At 32.1% G+C, this 19,428-nt stretch overlaps 1 protein-coding gene across 2 annotated transcripts in view; it reads left to right on the top strand.

Moving 5' to 3' along the window:
• Positions 1–19,428, top strand: part of LRRTM4 (leucine rich repeat transmembrane neuronal 4) — a 425,088-nt gene that overhangs the window by 34,258 nt on the left and 371,402 nt on the right. The gene's annotated exons all lie outside the window — the stretch shown is intronic.

Raw genomic sequence — 19,428 nt, forward strand, 5'->3', positions numbered from 1 at the left:
TTAGTACATATGGCTAAAGCATTTGACAATATCTAACGTACATTTCTAGTAAAAACTCAGAAAACTAGGAATAAAAGGAAACTTCCTCAACAGATAAGGGTCATTTATAAAATATTGATTGCCAACATCATAAATAATAGTGATGAATACTTTCACCATAATATCAGGAACAAGACAAAAGTGTCTGCTCTCTGCTTCTATGTAACATAATGTGAAAATTTTAGCCAGTGCAACAGGCAAGAATTAGAAATTAAAGGCATCCAGATGGGAGAGAAGGATATAAAGCTATATCCAGGTAACAGACTATCTAAGTAGAAAATCTAATGGAATCTATGAAACAACAACACAAAACTCCCAGAATAAGTGAATTTAGCAAGGTTACAATGTGCCATATTATTATATAAGAAATCGATTGTATTTCTATATTAATAATAAACGAACATTTAAATAAAAACAATGCTATTTATGATAATATCAAAATATGAATTACTTAGAAATAAATCTGACAAAAAATGCCCAAGACCTGATCTGTACTCTGAAAACTACAAAATATTACTAAGAGAAATTAAAGAATACATAAATAATCAGTGACACAGACCTTCCTTATGAATCAGAAGACTGAGTATTATTACAATGTCAATTCTCCCCAGATTGATCTACAGAGTCAATAAAATTCCAAACAACATCCCAGCAGGCTTATTTTTGTGGAAAATGCCACATTGACATTGAAATACTAAATTTCATACTGAAATGCAAAAGACCTAGAATACTCGAATGAAATTTGTGAAGGAAGAGCAAGTTGGAGGGCAAATTACCTTATTTCAAGACTTATAAAGCATTAATATTCAATACAGTATGGAATTGACATGAAGATAGACAAATAGGCAATGAGTCCATAAGTAAACCCATACATATATGGACAACTGATCTTTGATAAAGATGCAAATGCACTACAAGGGAGAAAGCATAGCCTTTTCAACAAATGAGGTTTGATTTCCATATGAAGAAAATAAAATAACAAAACACTTCATACCTCATATCAATTTAATAATATGGATCATATACCTACATATGAAACCTAAAACTATAAAATTTCTAGAGTAAAATATAAGAGAAAATCTTTGTAGTTTTTTTTTTTTTAGATATGATAACAAAAGCATGATCCATAAAAGAACAAAGTGATAAATTAGACAATCAAAATTAAAAATTTTGCTTTTGGAAAGACACTGTTAAAGGAATAAAAATATAAGCCACAGGCTGAGAGAAATGGCTAAAATGCAACTGATGCATGTTAATACCAAGTGTTGACAAAGATGTGGAAAAGCTAGAACTGTCATACAATTCTGGTGAGAATGTAAAATGGTAAAATCATTTTGGAAAACCATTTGGCAGGTTCTTAAAAAGTTAAACATGGACCTAACCATGTGACCTAACGCTTCTACTGCAAGGTATTTAATCAGAAAATATGAAAGCACATGCTTATACAAAGACTGGTACATGAGTGAACATAACAGCTATATTTGTAATATGTAATAACTGGAAGCCATCCAAATGCCCATCAACAGATTAACAGGTAAACGGATTGTGTTTTATCCATACAGTGGGACACTACCCAGAAATAAAAATGAACACATCAAGGATACTACACCATAGTAGAATCTCATAATGTTAATGCTGAGTGCTAGTAGCCAAGCAAAAAAGAGAATGTTATGCATGATTCCATTTGTGTAGATCTCTAGAGAATACAAACTAATGTATAGTGATAAAGAAAAGATTAGCAGTTTCCTGGAGATGGAGGGGATTATTGGTAGGAAGTCTAAAAAGGGGCACAAAGAAATTTCTGGGAGTGGTGAATATGTTCACAGTCTTGATTGTGCTGATGGTCTCACTAATGTATACACATGCCAAATCTCACCAAATTGTGTATTTTATATATGTGCAGCACACTGCATGTTAATTGTACTTTGTAAAGCTGTTAAAAAATGCAACCACTGTCTTGAAGGAGAATCTCTGGCCTAGACCATACTAAATAAAATGCAGTGGGGAAAGGCAGTGCACAGATTCGGGGATTGTTCTGTGACAAATTCTTAGAGTAGAGGAGCAGTAATGGGAAAGTAATGGTCTCACTTTTAATTATCTGCTGATATCCTGCCTGAGAGCTTCCTTGATAGTCCACAGGTCTTGGCCAAGAGAATAACTAGAATTATCTAAATGTTGTGAAACTTTGGATCTAGGGACCACTAGCACAAGTCATTTTCCATCACCTACCACTGTGTAGAAGAACCCCTGACAGCCATGAGAAAGATCAAGAAAGATTTGATAATAGAGATCTAGGGAGGGATTGCCTGGTGGTATAAAATCAAAACCAAACCAAACAAATGAGAGGTGAAGCCACTTCTGTCCCTAATTTTTTTAAGCTTAGTTTATTTTTCCTCTTTTAGATTCTCTCCACTCATAGACAAAAGCTTGACAGGTCTTTTGTAGTCCAAAATTATTGACAATTAGTTTTAGGTAGATATTCTTTAACATGTTAAGGGAATACTGTATTTTCAGTTTATAAGAAATTCATATTGAAATTTAACATAGAGGTAAGCCATATCTATGGAGATAATTTCTATTAACTTATTACCAAAGTTTACTTATTTTATGAGAATTCCTAATTTTCGACCATCATCACTTTACTACTTGAAACTCTATCACAGAATATCATGGTAATATATGGCTGAAATAAACTGGCTATAAAATATTAAGTATTAGGTATGTATATCTGTAAAAAAATAATTAGTACTTTTTTTTTTCAATTTGCCATTTTTATTACCAGAATTAAACTGGGTTTGTTAAATGAATTATGAAGCTTTGCATAATTTTTTCCTCCTTCAATAGTTTAAAGTACATAAAAATCGATATGTATTTTGTTTATGTTATCCTTAAAATTCTTGGGGTCCTGGGTCTTTTGGGAAACATATATTTCTTGACTCATTTTTATACAACTTTATGTTCAAGGATTTATTTAAATAGTCCTCATGAAATGGTTTTGAAAATTTCTACTTTTTAGAAATTAATTTTTAAGATATTCTTAAGTTTATTTGCAGTGGTAGAAATAGATATTTTAAATATTAAAGTAAATAAAAAGTCTCTCAATTTACAGTTTTATAAATGATTCATTTTCTTAGTCTTAACCCCTTTCTTAAATACACATATTTAATGTATATATCTCATATCTTGATTTTGCTTTCAAGAAATTTGCATATATTTATCATTCTTAAAAAGTTGCTTTAAGAAGTATTTATTAAATATGCCACATAGTCTTCTAATTTTTATTACTGATACATTGATTATTTTTGTTTGTTACCAATTTATACCTTCCCTTAAATATATTTTTTTTATCCTTTGTATTACTAAGTGTGGTTTAGTTTTTAAAATTTCCTCTTTTGTTTCATAATGAAAGACGTTAACCCATGACATTTGTTCAGAGTAGAGTTTTGGCTTGAGCCCTGATGGGTATGGTTCTGATTGTTGATAATTTTCAAACAGATTTTAATTGCTGTTTTATTGTCTATTTTAGGCCTAGTTTTATTAAAGAGAATGGTATACTTTGGTTTTTGTATTTTTGCTTTTTAAGACTTTCAGAAATAATTTTGTTTTCTAATTTTATTACATTACTTTTACTTTGTAAAACAAATTGAGATTTTTCTGTGTTGATCAGTGCACACAATTTTTTTAAGTATTATAGGCTCTGGATATGAAAATGTCATTTCTTTCTATGGTACAACTGTAAATATATAAACTATCTTTATGATATTACTTAAGTTGTATAATTTCTTGCTTATTTATTGATCTCTCAAAACTAAGGGCTATATATAAATTTCATGAAGTTTTCCACATTTAATTTCATAATGGATCCTTAAATCTTAATTATTTTATTTTTTAGTATGAATAGTTTTGTATTTATACATTTTTATTCTGTATTATTTCCATACATAGATTTTCAGGAATTTTTATGTCCCTTGGGAATGGTACAATTAGAAATATATATTTTTTTGTCCAGAAAAATTATTTTCACCTATGTTCTATAAAATTTTGTTTTAATTTTGTGATCTTGAATTTTTAAAAATTTCCTAATATACTTTTCTAACATATTAACATAATTTCTAATACTTCATATGTTATTTTAAATGTGAGTTTTCTTTGTTTCAATTTAAGGGATGACTCTTGTAAAATAGTTTTGTATATAATTTAACTAGATTTTTCCTTAGGTCCACTTGAAATTATTCTTATATGTAATTGATACATTCTTCATATTTTATGATTGCATGCTTTTTAATTTTAGACTTTCTCATCTTTATTACACTCAAAATGTACATATCTTGTTTTGTAATTCCAACAATTGTCTTTATTTTCTTCATTTTTTCAATTTCTGATTCCACTAATTATCTGAGAAATGAAGAAATATATAAAAAGTTATGCCCACTACCTGAGAGAAGGAATTTATCATTCTTTTACTCTTGCCCTCTTCTTCAACAATATTTTCTTATTGTTATTTTAGATCTAATTTTGTTATTACATTATCATATAATTTACATATTACTTTAAATCTTTCATATTTTAAATTTTATTTATTTTTTATGGATTGAACAATGGCATTTCAGATTTTTTCGACTTCTCTCTCTTTTATTCCATCGTGTCATTACATCACAGCAATTAAAGTTGTTCATTCTGCTGGACAATGTGGAACTTTGTCATACATTATTCTTTATTTTTTTGGCTGTATCGGGTCTTAGTTGCAGTGCTTGGGATCTTCGTTGCAACATGCGGGATCTTTTGTTGCAATGAGCGGGCTCTTCGTTGTGGCACGTGGGCTTCTCTCTAGTTGTGACACGCAGGCTCTAGAGCACACAGGCTCAGTAGTTGCAGAATGTGGGCTCTCCAGTTGTGGCATGTGGACTCTAGAGCGAGCAGGCTTAGTCTCCCTGAAACATGTGGGATCTTAGTTCCCCAACCAGGGATCGAATCTGCATCCCCTGCATTAGAAGGTGGATTCTTAACCACTGGACCACCAGGGAAGTCCCTGTTGTACATTATTCTTATATTTATCTAGGATGTGCTAAGCTACTCTTTGAGATGTGATAAGCCATTTAAATCTGTATATGGGTATTTTTCATCTCAGGGACATTGCTAATTGCCATCCAATTATTTTTCTGCTTTACTTCCTTTATCTCTTTTTCACTTCTGTGTTTATCCATATTTGGCTAATCATTCACTTTCTTCCTTATCTATTTTGTAATCTCTCAATATTTCCCAGCTTTTTAATTTCCTTTTACATTCAAAGTATTATTTTCAAATATTTCTTCTGTTACTTTAATTTTCAACAAACTATTTTGATTTTATATATTTTAATGTAGATTTTTTCTCTGAAATTTGCTCTTTTTAGAAGTCTCTTAAGTCTGTTTTTTCTTTTCTCTCCCTCTCTCTCATTCTCTCTCCTATATTATCATACTGTTGATTTTTTATACCAAGTTTCTTTCCAGTTTTGATATTCTGTACTCTTTGATAAATGTCAGATATCACTATAACTTATATTAAAGGAACCTTTTTGTGAACTGTCTCTCTGATCCTTTTCAAAGTTTTTAATGAGATTGATTTTTGTTTCCTTTCCTTTGTTCTGTCATATATTATTACCAGTCCCATATTTTGTTCTTCATGAAAGAAAGAAAAATTAATTCAGATACAGTATTGTAAAGACACAGGGAGGCAAGGCTGACTATGGTGTCCATTTTACTCTAATGAGGTACTAACATTCTCTATCTAGGCTGCCTAGTTTTCATATGCAGGCACACTTTGTTTTATTGAACTTTACAGATATTGTATATGTGTTTCTTTTTTTTAATTGAAGTATAGTTGATTTATAGTATCATATTAGTTTTGGGTGTAGAACATAGTACTTCAATGTTTTTATAAATTATACTGCATTTAAAGGTATTACAAAATATTGGTATATTTCTTGTGTTGTACAGTATATCCTTGCAGCATATTTATTTTATACAGAGTAGTCTATACCTCTTATTCACCCACTCATATCTTGCCCCTTTCCCAAATTCTCACCCTTAGTAACCACTAGTTTGTTCTCTATATCTGTGAGTCTATTGTTTTTGTTATATTCATTTGTTTGTCTTAATGTTTAGATTCCACATATAAGTGATAACATACAGTATTTGACTTTTCTGTCTGACTTATTTCACTAAGCATAATACACTCCAGGTTCATCCATGTGGTTGCAAATGGCAACATTTCATTCTTTTATGGCTGAGTGATATTCCATTGTGTGTGTGTGTGTGTGTGTGTGTGTGTGTGTGTGTGTGTGTGTATAGCTTCTTCTTAATACATTAGTCTGTTGATGAACACTTAAGTTGCTTCCACATATTGACTATGGTAAATAATGTTGCTATAAAATTGGGGTGAGTGTATCTTTTCAAATTAGTGTTTTCATTTTCTTTGGATATATACCCAGGGGTGGAATTGCTGAATCACACTGTAGTTCTAGTGTTTGGTTTTTGAGGAACCTCCTTACTGTTTTCCATAGTGGCTGCACCAATGTGAATTCCTACCAAAAATGTTCCCTTTTCTCCACATCCTCACCAACGTTTGTTATTTGTGGTCTTTTTGATGATTGCAATTCCAACAGGTGTGAGGTGATATCTCATTGTGCATTTGATTTTCAATTATCTGATGATTAACAATGTTGGGCATCTGTTCATGTTCCTGTTGTCCATCTGTATATCTTCTTTGCAAAAATGTTTATTCAGGTCTTCTGTGTATTTCTTTTAATCAAGTTGTTTGTTTTTTGATATTGAGTTGTATGTGCTGTTTATATACTTTGGATCTTAACCTGTTATATGTCATATTATTTGCAGATATTTTCTCCCACTCAGTGGGTTGTCTTTTTATTTTCCTGGTGGTTTTCTTTGCTGTATAAAAGTGTATAAGTTTAATTAGGTCACATTCTTTTATTCTTTTTTTTTCACATTAAATTATTTTATTTATAGCCCCACTGTTTTAGATGTACATTTATGGACTATCCAAAAGCAGTATTTTTTTAGCAATCCTGGAAATTTTAAATACTCTAAGCAACTCCCAAAGATCAAGTTGTCAAGTTCCTCACTGAGGACATCCTTAGGTCATCTTTGTGCTCCCAGATAGTAAGTAGTCAGCTAGCAGCAGTTTATGCTTCAAGCATCCATCTTTCACCTGAACGAAAATTAAAACCAACAAGGTGGCAAAGGGCATACCAGGCCACTGCCCTCCATGCGTTCAGGGACTGGGAGCCTCAGACCTGGCCTGGCTGCGGCGCCCCAGCCATCAGAGGCCAGGCGGCCACAGGCCTGGGACAGTCCAAACCTCCGCCGCCAAACAGGCCAAAAGAGAGGTGAGGTTAGAAAGCCATTCTTTTATTCTTGCTTTTGTTTCCTTTGCCTTAAGAGACAGATCCAAAAAAAAATATTGCTGCAATTTATGTCAGAGACTGTTGCCTCTATGCTTTCTTCTAGGAGTCTTATGGCTTATGGTCTTACATATAGGTCTTTAACTCATTTTGAGTTTATTTTCCTATATGATATGAGAAGATGTTCTAATTTTATTCTTTTACATGTAGTTGTCCAGTTTTCCCAGCACCACTTAGTGAAGAAACTGTATTTTCTCTGTTGTATATTCTTACCTCCTTTATCGTACATTAATTGACCATAATTGTATGAGCTTATTTCTGAGCTCTCTATTCTGTTCCATTGATATATGTGTCTGTTTTTGTGTCAGTATAATACTGTTTTGATGATTGTAGCTTCATAGTATAGTTTGAAGTCAGGAAGTGTGATACTTACAGATTTTTTCTTTTTTCTCAAGATTGTTTTAGATATTTGAGGTCTTTTGTGTTTCAATATATATTTGAAGATTATTTGTTCTAGTTCTGTGAAAAATGGGTATTTTGATAAGAATTGCATTAAATCTGTATATTGCTTTGTGTAGTGTGGATATTTTAACAATATTAATTCTTCCAATCAATGAACACTAGATATATTTTAATTATTTTGTATAATCTTCAATTTTCTTCATCACTGTTTTATAGTTTTCAGAGTATAGGCCATTCACCTCCTTGGTTGTTTATTCCTAGATATTTTGGGTTTTTTTTTGATGTGATCTTAAACATGATTTTTTTCTCTTTCTGATAGTTCATTATTAGTACATATAAAAGCAACAGATTTCTGTACATTATCTTATATCTTGCTACTTTACTGAATTCATTTATTAGTTCTCGTAGATTTTTGGTGGCAAATTTAGGGTTTCCTTAATATAGTATCATGTCATCTGCAAATAGTGACAGTTTTAATTCTTCCCTTCCAATCTAGAGGGCTTTTATTTTTTCAGGTCTGAGTCCTGTGGCTAGTACTTCCAATACTGTGTTATAGAATTGGCAAGAGTAGGCATCCTTGTCTTGACCCAGATTTCAGAGGAAAAGCTTTCATTTTTTCACTGTTGAGTATGGTGTATGGTTTTGTCATAAATGGTCTTTATTATATTGAGATATGTTCCCTCCTTCAATGAGGGTTTTTATCATCAATGGATGTTAAATTTTGTCAAATTCTTTTTCTGCATCTATTGAGATGATCATGTGATCTTTATCCTTCCTTTTATTGAAGTGGTGCATCACATTGATTGATTTGTGGATATTGAACTATTCTTGCATCCCTGGAATAAATCCTAGTTGATCATGGATTATTTCACTACTAGTGATCAATCTGTTCATATTTTCTAGTTCTTTCTGATTCAGTCTTGGAAGGTTGGATGTTTCTAGAAATCTGTCCATTTCCTGTAGGTTGTCTAATTTGTTGGCATATAATTGTTCATAGTATTCTCTTATGATTTCTTGTATCTCTGTGATATAAGATGTTATTTCTCCTCTTTAGATTTTTTATTTTGTTTATTTGTGTCTTCTCTCTCTTCTTTTCTTGATGACCCTGGCTAAAGTCTTATGAATTTTGTGTATCTTTTCAAAAAACCAGCTCTTGGTTTTATTGATCTCTTCTATAGTGGTTTTTTAATTTGTCTTTATTTTATTTATTTCCTCTCTGATACTTATTATTTCCTTTCTTCTGCTAACTTTGGGCTTTGTTCTTTTTTTTCAAATTTCTTAGATTGTAGTTTAGGTTGTTTACTTGAGATTTTTCTTGCTTCCTGGGGTAGACCTGTATCTCTATAAACTTCTCTCTTTGAACTGCTTTTGCTGCATCCCACAGATTTTGGAAACTTGTGTTTTATTTTCATTTGTCTCAAGGTATTTTATGATTTCCTTTTTGATTTCTTCATGACCCAGTGGGTTTTAGTGGCATGTTGTTTGGTTTACAAGTGTTTTAATTTGTCCCAGTTTTCTTGCTATACTTGAATTCAAGTTTCATATGGTTATGATTGCAAAAGATGCTTGATATAATTTCTATCCTCATAAATTTTTGAAACCTGTTTTGTGGCCTAGCATGTGATCTATTATGGAGAATGTTTCATGTACACTTGAAAAAAATGTATATTTGGCTGGTTTTGGATGAAATGTCTTGCAGATATCCAACTTGTAAATCCAACTGATCTAATATGTTTTTTAAGAATACAATTTTCTTATTGATTTTCTGTCTGGATGATTTTTCCATTGATGTTAAGTGGGTTGTTATAGTCCCCCACTATTATTGTGTTATTGTCCATTTTTCCCTTTATGTATGTTCATATTTGCTTTATATATTTAGTTGCTCCTATATTAGGTACATGCATTTTAATAAGTGTTATATCTTCTACTTGTATGGAACTGTGCCCATATAAAAAGGCATACTTAATAAATACTGTGTGTTCTGACTGCTCCCGTGCTCTCTTCCCATGCTCTGACACAAAACAATGTTGAAATTAGGCCAGTTAATAACCTCTCAAGGGCTTATAAGTGACCAAGTAAAAGAGTTGCATGTCTCTACCTTTAAATCAAAGGTAGAAATGATTAAGGTTAGGGAGGAAAGCATGTTGAAGGCCAGGTTGGGACAAAATATAGGCCTCTTGCACCAAAGAGTTAGACAAGTTTTGAATACAAAAAAAAAGTTCTTGGCAGAAATTAAAAGTGCTACTCCACTAAACACACAAATGATAAGAAAGTGAAACAGCCTTATTGCTTATATGGAGAAAGTAGTCTGGAGAGATCAAATCAGCCACAACAGTCTTTAAGCTGAAGCCTATTCCAGAGCAAGGCCCTAACTCTCCTCAATTCTGTGGAAGCTGAGAGAGTTAAGTAAGCTGCAGAAAAAATGTCTGAAGCTAGCAGAGGTTGATTCATGAGGTTTAAGGAGCAAAGCCATCTCTATAACATGAAAGTGCAAGGGGAAGCAGCAAGTACTGATGCAGAAGTTGCAGCAAGTTATCAAGAAGATCTAGCTAAAATAAATAATAAAAGTGGCTACTCTAAACAACACATTTTTCAGTGTAGATGAGACAGACTTATATTGGAAGAAGATGCCATCTAGGTCTTTCATAGCTAGAGAGTAGAAGTTATTGCTTGACTTCAAAGCTTCAAAGGACAGGTTGATTCCCTTGTTAGGGGCTAATGCAGCTGGTGACTTTAAGTTAAACCCAATATTCACTTACCATTCCAAAAATTCTAGAGCCCTTAAGAAACATACTAAATTGACTCAGCCTGTGCTCTATAAATGCAACAACAAACCCTGGATGACAGCACATGTATTTACAACATAGTTTATGGATATTTTAAGTGTACTGTTGAGACCTACTGCTCAGAAAAAAAGATTTCTGTCAAAATATGACTGCTTATTGACAACACACCTGGTCACTCAAGACCTCTGATGGAGATGTACAAAGAGAATAATGTTGTTTTTATGCCTGCTAAGAGAAAATCCCTTCTGAAGACCATGGATCAAGGAGTAATTTTGACTTTCAAGTCTTTTTATTAAATAATAATACATTTCTTAGCTGCCATAGACAGTGATTCCTCTAACGAATCTGTGCAAATTCAATTTAAAAGCTTTTGGAAAGGATTCACCTTTCTAGATGTCATGAAGACCATTTGTGATTCATGGGTAGAGGTCAAAATATCAACATTAATAGGAGTTTGAAAGTAGTTGATTCCAACCCTCATGAATGACTTTGAGGTGTTCAAAACTTCAGTGGAGAAAGTAACTGCAGATGTGGTGGAAATAGCAAGAGAACTAGAATTAGAAGTGGAACCTAAAAATGTGACTGTATTGACACAATCTTGTGATAAAACATGAATGGATGAGGAGTTGTTTCTTACGCATGAGCAAAGAAATTGGTTTCTTGAGTTGGAATCTACTCCTGGAGAAAATGCTTTGAGGATTGTTTAAATGACAAGAAAGGACTCAGAATATGAGATAAACATAGTTGATTAAGCAGAAGTAGGGTTTGACAGGATTGACTTTGATTTTGAAAAAAATGTTCTACTGTGGGTAAAAATGCTATCAAACAGCATTACATGCTCCAGAAAAATCATTAATGGAAGGAACGATCAATCATGCAACAAACTTCATTGTCTTATTTTAAGAAATTGCCACAGCCACCCAGTCTTCAGCAACCAACACTCTGATCAGTCAGCAGCTGTCAGCATCAGGGGAAGATTCTCCACCAGCAAAAGGATTAAGACTTGTTGAAGGCTCAGATGATGATTAGCTTTTTTTAGCAAGAAAGTATTTTTTTAAATTATGGTTGTGCATTTTTTTTTCTTTAGACATAATATTATTGCACATTTAATAGGTTACAGTATAGTGTGAACATATCCTTTATATGCACTGGGAAACCAAAGAAGTTGTCTGACTCACTTTATTGTCATATTCACTTTATTATAGTGGTCTGGAACTGAACCCCCAATATCATCGAAGTATGCTTGTACTTTGCAGCAAGATAGGATAGTAAAATAAAAAGTTATATTGTGAACTGCCATTCAAGTTCTTGTGATAGCAAAAATATCCTCTTCTTATAAGGACTTTTCTTCTGTGGACTGCACCTCCAAGAATATACTTCTGCTCTTCTTACTACTAGATATACCCTTATATTAGAGGAATATGAATCTCTGTAGAAATATTGTATTTTTCCTATATTATTGTTATTTTTTTACATTTAGGTTTAATTTTATTCCAAATTTATGAAAAAATATACTTTAGTAAAAGTATGTAAGGTATTGTCAGTGTTCCCTGACATCTTTATAAGATAATTTTTCCTTTTTCAGTTCTTTATTACGCTTTATGTCTTGTAAAATAGACTCAGTCTTCAAATAATTGCTTAAAGGACAAACAGATATAAGTGGTATATGTTATGGATCTTTCTGTATATGAATGTGTCTCTCTGTTTTCTCCGTACTTATAATCTAGCAAGGCTGAGCCTAAAGTTATTTTTGGGCACATACTGCTACACTTCTGATATTTAGTGTTGAAGATAAGTAATACGTTTAAGAACTATAAATGAAGGTTGGGTGGCTAGTTTTCTTTTTGGCGCAGTTCTTGCATCTTTGGAAACAATGGTGGACGATAAGGAAGGGATTAAACTTTTGCCTGACTGTTTTCAGGAACCATTATTTCATGATACTACGTGTATTTATTCCATGTAGCAGTGTCTCAGTCAGGATCTATTTATCTAATTGTTTGAAAGGGTCATTCAATATCTGTGAAAAGATTAGCTTTCTGTCTTAGTTTTCAATCCTATTTTAATAGTCATTATTTTTTATCTGTATATGATGGAACGATAAGTTGGGAAGCAGAGTAGCACAGTGGAAGTGTGCTGGGCCCATAGTGATGAGGTGGGAGAGTCTGCTATGTATGAGAGTCTGCTACCTATATGCCATTTTATCTTTATGAAAAAAACATGCATGTGATTTTTATATCTGCAAATATAATAGTCAACTATTATTAATTCTCTTAAATTGGGTAGGCTTGGTTTACCCAATTTTAAAATAAATTGATTAAATAGAGGCACTATAAAAGATATAACAACTTGTATAATATAATGTCTTTATCTTTATATAGCAGTTGAATAATTTCAATCACATCTCACAAAATGTGAATACATCTAAACTCAAGATAGCATGTTCTTTAGCAAGGGGTTTGTTACCTCCATTATACAAACTTATATCTCCTATCACACTTTAAAGCTTCTTTGAATATCATACAGATAATACTAAGGAAGATCAAGGATGGGAAGAGTACACGAGAGTCATTAGAAGTTAGAAATCTAGTATAGGTTTTGCCACATTGGTCCATTCAGCTACAACTCTTGCATGCTGTAAGAGGTAATTATTATTATTTTTTAATACTAAATACTTTAGGCAAGCTCCAAGGGTACCTATGATAATTATTCCTCAAGCTCTGTAGACCATGATTTTGAAATAAAGAAAACTCTTAAAGATGCATGTTGATCTAAATGTTTAATGTTTCTTATAGCAGGATTGTTTAAAATAAAGTATTTTTGTGAACAAGCCATTCTTGGCTATAGGACTTGTTGCTTTGTGCAATCATAAATCAGAGTTTATATTACAAGTAGTTGTTTAACTATGTTGAATATCAGTCCATAGTTCTCCAAATCACAGTAAAAGCAAACTTCTAAGAAAGACTGATAAGTTGTAGATAAAATGCAGTTCTGTGTAAATGAAAACATGAAGGGCCACCTGTGGATATAACTCATGTGTTATCTGCAAAGGGTAATAGTTGCACAGGTTTAGACAGATTATAGTCTTCTGGACTAGAGGCAGTTTGAAAAAATCAGAAGTAAGCATCATATAGTAGTATTGAAAAATCAAGAAATATAGAGACAATTTGGTCATCGTTGTTTGTATTACTAATACATATACCTGTTAGATAGACTAGTAGACTTTGGGTAATGTTTTATAACATTTTATGAAGTCACAAATAGATATGGATTATTAAAGCCCTTTGCGCCTGTACCAAACAGATAAGTGCATTGTGTAAGACTCATTCTAGTGCCTGGTTCAAACATGGCAAAGACTATAAGTGTTGGATAAGAAGAGAGGTTGTAAACCAGTTTATTAATTCCTGAAATTGATTAGATCATAGTATTGGAAATTAATTCATATTTGTTTGTAGTAAAGAACAGCTTTTTGTTTTGCTTGATAGATCTGAAAATATGTCACTTTAAGAATCTATTAAATTTTCAACGTGCTGCTCTTTTTACTTAATTTTAAAATTTTCATTATTTAACTGGTATTTACACAGTCCTTCGGTGTGCTATAAATTATTTGTGAGAATAGAAATATTTACCTATTTAACTCTTACTGCATGCTGTTATCTCTGATAGTCTCTTTCCATTCAAATGAGAGCAGAACATTCCTAATATAGATCTGTCATTTTTAGATGTTTATCACAAGAGTTGGAAATGGACATTATCATCTCTTTGACATTATTTATTTCTTCATCTCAGTGAACTTATTTAAAAGTGTACATAGGTCAGTGATCAATCATGCCATATATGTAAACTTTAAAAATAGTTTTTTAACTTGCTTAATAATATCACTTTTTTCATAAGAAGTATGCAATTATATGTAATTATAGTGGCTCCATCCTTGTAATCTATAATCCATAATATTATACCATATCCTTTTTTTAAGTTTGTCACAAAATAAATATAGTTTTTCACACAAATATCTCTTTGCCACAGTGATTGAGGAAAATATTTTATTATTTTTTTCTAAGACAGGGAATAATCCCTCCCTCTTCTCTCTCTCTCACTCTCTCTTTGTCTGAGTAGGAAGAGAAAGGACACAATACACAGTTTTTCATTTGTTTCCAAAATCCGTTAGTTCAGATATTTTTAACTTCTATGAGAATAACTGCCATTACTATTTATTTCTGATGAAACTGCTCTATTGAGTTGGAAGGAAATGTATATTCCAATCAGTGTGAAACAATAGCCAATTAAAATAGTCTTCATGGCTTAAGAAGTGGTAGCTATGTAACAATCTCTGAATATTTATTGTGTTCCTATATGGCGTGTTAGAAGTTTCAAATTTATTTTAAAAATGCAGCCCTTCCTTTGAGGAAGTATATGGATGAAGCTGACAATCTTCATTTTTGTTGAGTGCCTCCAAGGCTATCTTCTCAAAGAACAAATCTTATGTCACATTCCTGATTTGAAAATCTCCTTGACTTCCTTTCTCTTCCTGATAACATCCAAACTCTTAACCTCTTTATAATCTTAATAACCTGATTTCAAACCTTCTATCCGAATTAAAATCTTGTTAATCCCCATTATATATATATTTTTTTCCCAGCAGGAGCCCTTTGGTTCACAACTATAAAGGAACATCACATTTTTCTTCACTTACTGGGTCTTTGTTCATAGTTTTTCTCTCTATGTAGATTACAATTTGCCCTATTGTATCTACTTGGAAAATCACCCTCAATTAAGATCCAGTTCAAATTTTATCTTCAACTCTCCAAGTGACTTAGTGTATACTCTTATGTATTCTCAAGTTTTGCATGCTCTCTGTGTCTCTCCAAATTTACATTAGATGACCCACTTTAAAAAAGGAAAAAAACTCTTTGTTTACATACTATTCCCCACACTTGAATTTGAGCTCATTGGATTAAAAACCTATATTGTATTTATCTTTAATATCTAGGAGTCTCATAAATTGTCTAACATAAAATGTTTTCAAAAATAAATTTTAAAAGTACACATGGTCTAAAGAACATATTAAATCCTGCAAATAACTGAATGAGAAGAAACCAATTTTGGAACCTATTATAATTCTACTTGAGATCTGATTCATTGAGAATTTTTTTTTAACATCTTTATTGGAGTATAATTGCTTTACAATGGTGTGTTAGTTTCTGCTTTATAACAAAGTGAATCAACTATACATATACGTTGAATTTTTGTTTTTAGCCTGAGTTTTCCTGATCTGTTTTTCTCTAAAGATTCTATGTGTATATATTCCTCAGTGTTCTCTATTGATAAATATGTCATTAATTTCCATTTATTCTTGGGTAAATTTAAATTATAGTAATTAAAACCAGTGATTGCAAGATAGTTCTTAATTAACTGTTAAAACAATAAAGAGAAAGTGAGTTTATCAATACAAAGAAAAAACCCTGAGAATTTGTTTTTAAAATTTTTAGCATTTGCATTTAATTAAATAAAATAATTTAAAAATTAGAGTTATACTTTCCAGCATCAAAGTTATGTTGTGGATGTCTGAAATGTGTTTCTAGTTAGCATACTAAAAATTATAAATTTAAGAAAACTTTATTGTAATTATTAATGGCTCTGTGCAGTGTTCTTGACCTTGAGAAAGAGATTCTTAAAAGGCAAACTATAAATTTCAGAAAAAGCCCTCATATTCTAGACCAATTTGAATCCATAGGTACCCCTTTGCTGTCTCATGTCAGGCTCAAGAATACAGACATCTCTTCAGACACAGACAACTAACCTGGCCAAAATATATGAATGATTCATGATTTATACAAAGGGGTAGGTAGCTTAAGTGTGTTAGAGGAAAAAAAAAATATTGAAAATATCAGAAAAATTGTCATTGGGCTGTAAAAACAACTCAATCTAACTGTGCAAGAAATCTTCTGTTGCTAACTGAAGTGCTTGGTTACCCAGTAGCCAAAAACCCTGACTTGGTATCTCAAACACTACCTACTGCCTGCCTGTTAATGACACCACTTGCTTCTTAACCTATATATGCCTAGACACTCTTCAGTTACACTCAGACCAGTCAAATAAATGCAGCCCAACTATACTTCACTATGCTATGGCCTAATGGTAACACAACAACACATACTATCTGTATTAGACAAACTTCTAAGACTGAGTTAGCAATGAGGTAAAAACAAACAAACAAAAAAAAGTACTTTGAAGTATTAAAAAGAAGTCTATATAAAATGGATAGAATCTTTGACTTATAATAGACAATCAGTAAATTCAAGCTATTATTAAAGATACTTACCATCCATTCCAGCTATACTTAAATGCTCAGCTTGCTTCATTAACCAAAAATAATGTTACTAAAATGTATTAGGTAGATAAACTTGGTTTTTTTTTCACACCACTAACTTTCATGAGAAGAGCTGTCACAGATAGCTACCCCAAGGTTTTTTCAGTTCACTCATTTAGATTTCAATTCACATTCAAGGTCATTTTTGTTCTCTAGCTGCCTAGAGCTTCTCACCAAAGAGGAAACTTCACTCAAGTCTTCTTGCTAGGACTTTGACATTCTCTCTTATTTACCCACCTATCACTCATATGAATTAAAAAATACCCTATGCAGTCTTCCAGATTTTCACCCAAGATAAAAAACTCACTTATCATACATAAGTCTTTAGATGATATATTCATAGATAGATAGATAGATATGCAGATACGCATTGTAACTTAGAATCTCATGGCATTTAACCCAATAACTTGAAATTTTATATTAGATAAAAAATATTTTGAGGGAGGGGACAAATGGGTTTCATTATTCATCAGTTAATACTAATTAATTCTATTAAATGAAATATATTCTCAATAAATAAATGAGATTATAAATTTTTAAAACCTGATTTTGAAAGTGATACATTTTAGAGTTATTTGCAATAAATTACAGAAGGATGAAAGATATTTTGCCATGTCATTTTATATCTAAAAATGTATTAGTCAACATATTACATAAAGATTTTGAATTTTTAAATTTGTCATGTAATTATTTTTTCTTCTATGGATCGACACCTCTCTGGAATCTGTGTCAAGTTTTATTTTCTAATATTTTCAAATGGAATAGAAAGTTAATTACATGTCCTAATTAGTCTTTTAAAAACATGTCTATGAAATTTTTGTATTCAAAAATACATTGTTTTTTAGTAATTTATATTTCATTTTTTCTTTCTTTGCCTTTTCATTTACTTCATGAAGTCTCAAAAACCTCATGTAGGGTATTCGATTTAAAATCCAGTGCCTTGTAGGAAATCAAACAAGAAATAAAAGCTCATCCTATTCCCTCACAGTTGGAATAAAGACTGGCCAAATCATATGGGAAAAAAGCACCAGCAATTTCAAATTAGTGAGAATCAACGATGGTCATTCATTACATGCTTCCCCCATCCATCATCTTCTTTTTATTGAAGTCACTAATTCAAACTCAGGAAAAGTTTAGCTACCCATTGACTTGAAACATGTAACATTTCATTTGAAATTTTAGAGCATTTTTTCATTATCCTCATACAGCTGGTTAGAAATTAGAGTTATACACTAGTTTTATGTCCTAAAATTTGCAACAGAACTTTCAACCCAGGAATTTTGAGAGAAATACTGTGTTTCATGCTTAGGTCCCAAAATAACTACAAGAAAAAAAAAAAAACAAAACCTCCACCCTCTTGTTATGTTATACTGTAGTCTTGTTATGTGAAATAGGTTAACCTGGAGCAGTTGCCCTCATCCTTGGATAATCACACTTTTTTGGAAAAGAGGCTTTCAAGTTTATGTATCCATGAAAAGAACTGACAAGGGATGCCTGAGACAAATACCACACACTTCCAAAAACAAAACAAAACAAAACAAACAAACAAAACATCTCACAATCTTCAATTAAGAAGCAAATAATGTAGAAGGAGAAATTAAGGGTGGCTCCTAGTGCACGAGAAGGTGGGTGGTGGGATCTCTGCCCTTGACTTTTGTCTCTCCCTTCATCTCATACCTGGAGGATGAAGAGGCTCCACTAGCTAGAGAACCATGACACTTCCATTATTTTAATTTTTTTATTTGAATTTTATTTTATTTTTTCATATAGCAGGTTCTTATTAGTTATCTATTTTATACATATTAGTGTATATATGTCAGTCCCCATCTCCCAATTCATCCTACCACCACCACCGCTGCCCCACTTTCCCCTCTTGTTGCCATACGTTTGTTCTCTACATCTGTGTCTCTATTTCTGCCTTGCAAACCGGTTCATCTGTACCATTTTTCTAGATACTACATATATGCATTAATATACAATATTTGTTTTTCTCTTTCTGACTTACTTCACTCCGTATGACAGTCTCTAGATCCATTCATGTCTCAACAAATGACCCAGTTTTGTTCCTTTTTATGGCTGAGTAATGTTCCATTGTATATATGTACCACATCTTCTTTATCCACTTGTCTGTCAATGGGCATATAGGTTGCTTCCATGACCTGGCTATTGTAAATAGTGCTGCAATGAACATTGGGGTGCATGTCTCTTTTTGAATTATGGTTTTCTCTGGGTATATGCCTAGTAGTGGTATTGCTAGGTCATTTGGTAACTTTATTTTTGGTTTTGTAAGGAACCTCCATACTGTTCTCCATAGTGGCTGTATCAATTTACATTCCCCCAACAGTGCAAGAGGGTTCCCTTTTCTCCACACCCTC

This window comes from Balaenoptera physalus, assembly GCF_965194825.1.
Source record: "Balaenoptera physalus genome assembly, chromosome: 15".
In the NCBI taxonomy this organism is placed as follows: domain Eukaryota; kingdom Metazoa; phylum Chordata; class Mammalia; order Artiodactyla; family Balaenopteridae; genus Balaenoptera; species Balaenoptera physalus.